General features: G+C 46.3%; 1 non-coding gene across 1 annotated transcript; it reads right to left on the bottom strand.

Moving 5' to 3' along the window:
- Positions 1-3,483: 3,483 nt before the first annotated feature.
- Positions 3,484-3,555, bottom strand: TRNAQ-CUG (transfer RNA glutamine (anticodon CUG)). Its single transcript has one exon. It is a non-coding gene; the product is annotated as a tRNA-Gln (tRNA).
- Between the last annotated feature and the right edge of the window lie 1,958 nt (positions 3,556-5,513).

Raw genomic sequence — 5,513 nt, forward strand, 5'->3', positions numbered from 1 at the left:
TCTCTCCTTTATTGTGCCAATCTTTGCATGAAGTACATAAATTGTGAAATTCCAGATGTTCAAGCTGGTTTTAGAAAAGGCAGAGGAAACAGATATCAAATTGCCAACATCTGTTAGATCATCAAAAAAGCAAGAGAGTTCCAGAAAAACATCTATTTCTGCTTTATTAATTATGTCAAAGCCTTTGACTGTGTGGATCACTACAACTGTGGAAAATTCTTAAAGAGATGGGAATGCCAGACCACCTGGCCTGCCTTTTAAGAAATCTGTATGCAAGTCAGGAAGCAACAGGTAGAACTGGATATGAAACAACAGACTGGTTCCAAATAGAGAACGGAAAACGTCAAGGCTGTATATTGTCACCCTGCTTATTTAATTTATATGCAGAGTACATCATGAGAAATGCTGGGCTGGAAGAAGTACAAGCAGAAATCAAGATTGCCGGGAGAAATATCAATAACCTTAGTTATGCAGATGACACCACCCTTATGGCAGAAAGTGAAGAAAAACTAAAGAGCCTCTTGATGAAAGTGAAAGAGGAGAGTGAAAAAGTTGGCTTGAAGCTCAACATTAAAAAAAATGAGATCATGGCATCTGGTCCCATCACTTCATGGCAAATAGATAGGGTAACAGTGGAAACAGTGATAGACTTTATTTTGGGGGGCTCCAAAATCACTGCAGATGGTGACTGCAGCCATAAAATTAAAAGACGATCACTCCTTGGGAGGAAAGTTATGACCATCCTAGAAAGCATATTAAAAAACAGAGACATTACTTTGCCAACAAAGGTCTGTCTAGTCAAGGCTATGATTTTTCCAGTAGTCATGTATGGATGTGAGACATGGACGATAAAGAAAGCTGAGTGCTTTCTTGAACTGTGGTGTCGGAGAAGCCGTTGGACTGCAAGGAGATCAAATCAGTCCACCCTAAAGGAAATCAGCCCTGAATATTCATTGGAAGAACTGATGTTGAAGCTGAAACTCCAATACTTTGGCCACCTGATGAGAAGAACTGACTCATTGGAAAAGACCCTGATGCTGGGAAAGATTGAAGGTGGAAGGAGAAGGGGATGACAGACGATGGTTGAATGGCATCGCCGACTCAATGGACATGAGTTTGAATAAACTCTGGGAGTTGGTGATGGACAGGGAGGTCTGGTGTGCTATGGGGTTGTGAAGAGTCGGATACAACAGAGTGGCTGAACTGAATTGAAGTTGCATGAAATGTTCCCTTGCTGTCTCTAATTTTCTTGAAGAGATCTCTAGTCTTTCCCATTCTATTGTTTTCCTCTATTTCTTTGCACTGATCACTGAAGAAGACTCCTTGCTATTCTGTGGAACTCTGCAAGTTATGAGTATGTCTTTCCTTTTCTCCCTTGCCTTTAGTTTTTCTTCTTTTCTCAACTATTTGTAAGCCCTTCTTATACAACCATTTTGCCTTTTTGCATTTCTTTTTCTTAAGGATGGTCTTGACCACTGCCTCCTGTACAACGTCATGAACCTCCATCCATTGTTCATCTGGCGCTCTGTCAGATCTAATCCCTTGAATCTATTTGTCACTTTCACTGTATAATCATAAGGGGTTTGATTAGGTCATACCTCAATGGTCTAGTGGTTTTCCCTACTTCAATTTAAGTCTGAATTTGGCAATAAGGAGTTCTTGATTGAGCCACAGTTAGCTCCTGGTCTTGTTTTTGCTGACTGTATAGAGTTTCTCCATCTTTGGGCATAAAGAATATAATAAATCTTATTTCGATATTGACCATCTGGTGATGTCCATGTGTAGAGCCTTCTCTTGAGTTGTTGGAAGAGGGTGTTTGCTATGACCAGTGCATTCTCTTGGAAAAACTCTGTTAGCCTTTGCCCTGCTTCATTTTGTATTCCAAGGCCAAATTTGCCTGTTATTTCAGGTATTTCGTGACTTCCTACTTTTGATTCCCAGTCCCCTATAATGAAAAGGACATCGTTTTTTGGGTATTCTAGAAGGTCTTGTAGGTCTTCATAAAACCGTTCAATTTTGGCTTCTTCAGCATTACTGGTTGGATCATAGACTTGGATTACTGTGATGTTGAATGGTTTGCCTTGGAAACGAACAGAGATCATTCTGTCATTTTTGAGACTGCACCCAAGTACTGCATTTCAGACTCTTTTGTTGACTATGACAGCTACTCCATTTCTTCTAAGGGATTCTTGCCCACAGTAGTAGATATAATGGTTATCTGGGTTAAATTCACTCATTCCTGTCCATTTTAGTTCACTGATTCCTAAAATGTTGATGTTCACTTTTGCCATCTCCTGTTTGACCACTTCCAATTTACCTTGATTCATGGACCTAACATTCCAGGTTCCTATGCAATATTGTTCTTTACAGCATCAGACTTTACTTCCATCACCAGTCACATCCACAACTAGGGACTGTTTTTGCTTTGGCTCCATCTCTTCATTCTTTCTGGGGTTTATTCCGCACTCTTCTCCAGTAGCATATTGGGCACCTACCGACCTGGGGTTCATCTTTCAGTGTCATATCCTTTTGCTTTTTCATACTGTTCATGGTGTTCTCAAGGCAAGAGTTTGCTATTCCCTTCTCCAGTGGAGCACATTTTGTCAGAACTCTCCACCATGACCTGTCTGTCTTGGGTGGCCCTACACGGCATGGCTCATAGTTTCATTGAGTTATACAATGCTGTGGTCCATGTGATGTTTGATTAGTTTGCTGTGATTGTGGTTTCATTCTGTCTGCCCTCTGAAGGATAAGGATAAAAGGCTTATGGAAGTTTCCTGATGGGAGAGACTGACTGTGGGAGAAACTGGGTCTTGTTTTGATGGGTGGTCCATGCTCAGTAAATCTTTAATCCAATTTTCTGTTGGTGGGCGGGGCTGTGTTCCCCCTCTGTTGTTTGACCTGAGACCAAACTATGGTGGAGGTAATGAAGATAATGGCGACCTCCTTCAAAAGGTCCCATGCATACACTGCCACACTCAGTGCCCCTGACCCTGCATCAGGCCATCACCAACCCACGCCTCCGCCGGAGACTCCTGGACACTCACAGGCAAGTCTGGGTCAATCTCTTGTGGGGTCACTGTTCCTTTCTTCTGGGTCCCAAAGTTTTGTCTGTGCCCTCCAAGAGTGTGTTTCCCTAGTCCTGTGTAAGTTCTGGGTAAGTTCTGGCGGCTCTATGGTGAGGTTAATGGTGACCTCCTGGAAGAGGGCTTATGCCACACCCAGGTCTGCTGCACCCAGAGCCGGACCTCCGCAGGAGACACCCAAACACTCAAAGGCAGGCTGGCTCAGTCTCTGTGGGGGTCTCCTGGTGGTCTCTCTACCTCATGCTGGAATTTTTTCCTCTGCCTCATGGAGTAGATATCCCTTCTTTCTGTATCCCAGCAAGCAGCCCTACCTCAGGGAATTCTCTGGCCGTCCAGTGGTTAGGACTCTTCCCTACCAGGGTAGGGGGCACAAGTAAAAGAGGCTTTCTAAAGAGAAAGGTCCCACTGAGACTCGAACTCGGATCGCTGGATTCAGAGTCCAGAGTGCTCACCATTACACCATGGAACCACAGCCAGTCTCATGGCTCACTCCTCCACTGCCGAGCCAGGTGGCTCGCAGCACCGCGGGCGCAGGACCCGCCTCCCGCCTGTCCCTCTGGTCACCCGCCCGAGTCGCTTCCTCCGCGACGCCAGGGGGCGCCTGACTCGCCGGCCCGAGGGCGTTTCTTCAGGTTTGGACATTGTGGAAAGAGTTGAAATCCATTTGGGGTGGATGAGTAACTTTTTGCTGTTACTAGGAAAGTTATTAGGAAAAGGTTACTGGCTTCCCCCAAATGCACCTGTTCTACCGGCATTTCTAGAGTTTTCTGCCCTGAGGTAAAATTCCCCCCAGGAAAAAAAGTCCCTTTCCTGTTTGCAGTTGTCCTCTTCCCGCTGCCCTGGGAGCTCTGAACATCCCCAGAAGAGCCCTTAGGACTTCGTGGGATGTCCCCTCCCTGGGACCTCAGGTTCAAGGGTTTAATCGTGGGGCTCTGCCGGTTTCATTGGAGGGGGTGGGCAGAGCGTTCTCTGTGTTGGGAATGCGATCAGAACCAGAGCGACCGCGGCCCCCACGCTGCTGGCGCCCCGCGGGGTGTGTTTGGGTGTGAGCAGTTTCTTCTGGGCTGTTTCCTCCCTCACCTTCCTCCTCTCTCCTTCCTTCCAGGTTCATCCACTCCCCGCCCCCCACCCCGCGTCCCCAAGACTGCGGCGGTCGCTCGGTCCTCAGAGGGAAGTTCCGCGCGGCCCATGGGCTGCTCTCTAGACGTTTTCACTCTCCAGGCTTTTATATGGTTCAAGGGCCAGTTTTAAAGGTTTGAAAACCGGCCACTTTGGAAAGCCTTTCACACCCTCCCATCCCGCCGAAGGGAATGCCCAAGAAAGAATGGCACATGTCCAACTCCAGCCCAAGAGGCTGTATTGTCACCTGTCACCTGGACGGGGGCTCCCCAGGCGGGGATCAGGTGGCCAGGGCCGTGCGCCCTCCTTTGCGGTGTGGAGGGCCACTTGCTGGTGTCAGTGCCCAGACGTCGGCATGTTAAGACTCAGCACTCTGTTGTTTGCGTTTTCAGCACAGGAGGCAGCTACATTATCCTGTAGCTCTCATATCGTGTCCATACTCTTTTTAGCTCTGTGTGTACAGGTGGGGCAGCTGCAGAATCTCATTCCTCCTAGATCTTCACAGAGTTCTGTCCTGCGGTGGTTTCTTCCAGTCTTCACCACATGCTAGTTCTCTCTCTGCATCATCTGGAGCACTGGGGCCACCCTGATCTACATGATTTCACATCCAGATTCCAGAGGCACTGCTAGGCTGGCAAAAGTTGAAGGCCCAGGAATGGAAATCACCAACTGGTCAGACTCCAGATTGGTGTCCCCCAACACTCAGTAATAATTAGCAGTTACAGAATGCCATGGAAACTATGATTTGAAGGTGTTACATCCTTTAAAAACATTAATACACATTACTTCTTAGAACAGCTTTAGGTTTACAGATAAATTGAGCAGCTAGTACAGAGTTCTCTCACTTGTGGTCTATTCTCCCTCACACAATTTCCCCTATTATTAGTATTTTGTATTAGTAAATACAGGACAGCAGAAATACCATGAGCAGGCAGGTGGTATTCCCAGTGTGAGGCTTAGCCATTGCACCCTGTAGTGCTGACCTGATTTCCACAATGTGGGAAACATGACTGCATTGTTTGTGTTAGTAAGGAACTGCATCCTCACTCTCCCCTGACAATTAATGGTTAATAACAGGACAATTCAGTATATTCAGGAATTTTGGTAAATTCTTGGAGGACATTTCTGAGATGTGTTTTCCTGGAAGATAAACCTTCCGGCTCCCCTTCTAAGTCATTTGGGAAAAAAGACTGCTGCATTCCTTTCAAATGCCAGGCTGTGAATTGAGGACCAGCAAGATTTAATGAGGATTAAGGCCATAATCAACCAACTGGGTATACTTCCTTTTGGATCTCATTCCAATGGGAC

The sequence above is a fragment of the Muntiacus reevesi genome, chromosome 1, assembly GCF_963930625.1.
Source record: "Muntiacus reevesi chromosome 1, mMunRee1.1, whole genome shotgun sequence".
In the NCBI taxonomy this organism is placed as follows: Eukaryota; Metazoa; Chordata; class Mammalia; order Artiodactyla; family Cervidae; genus Muntiacus; species Muntiacus reevesi.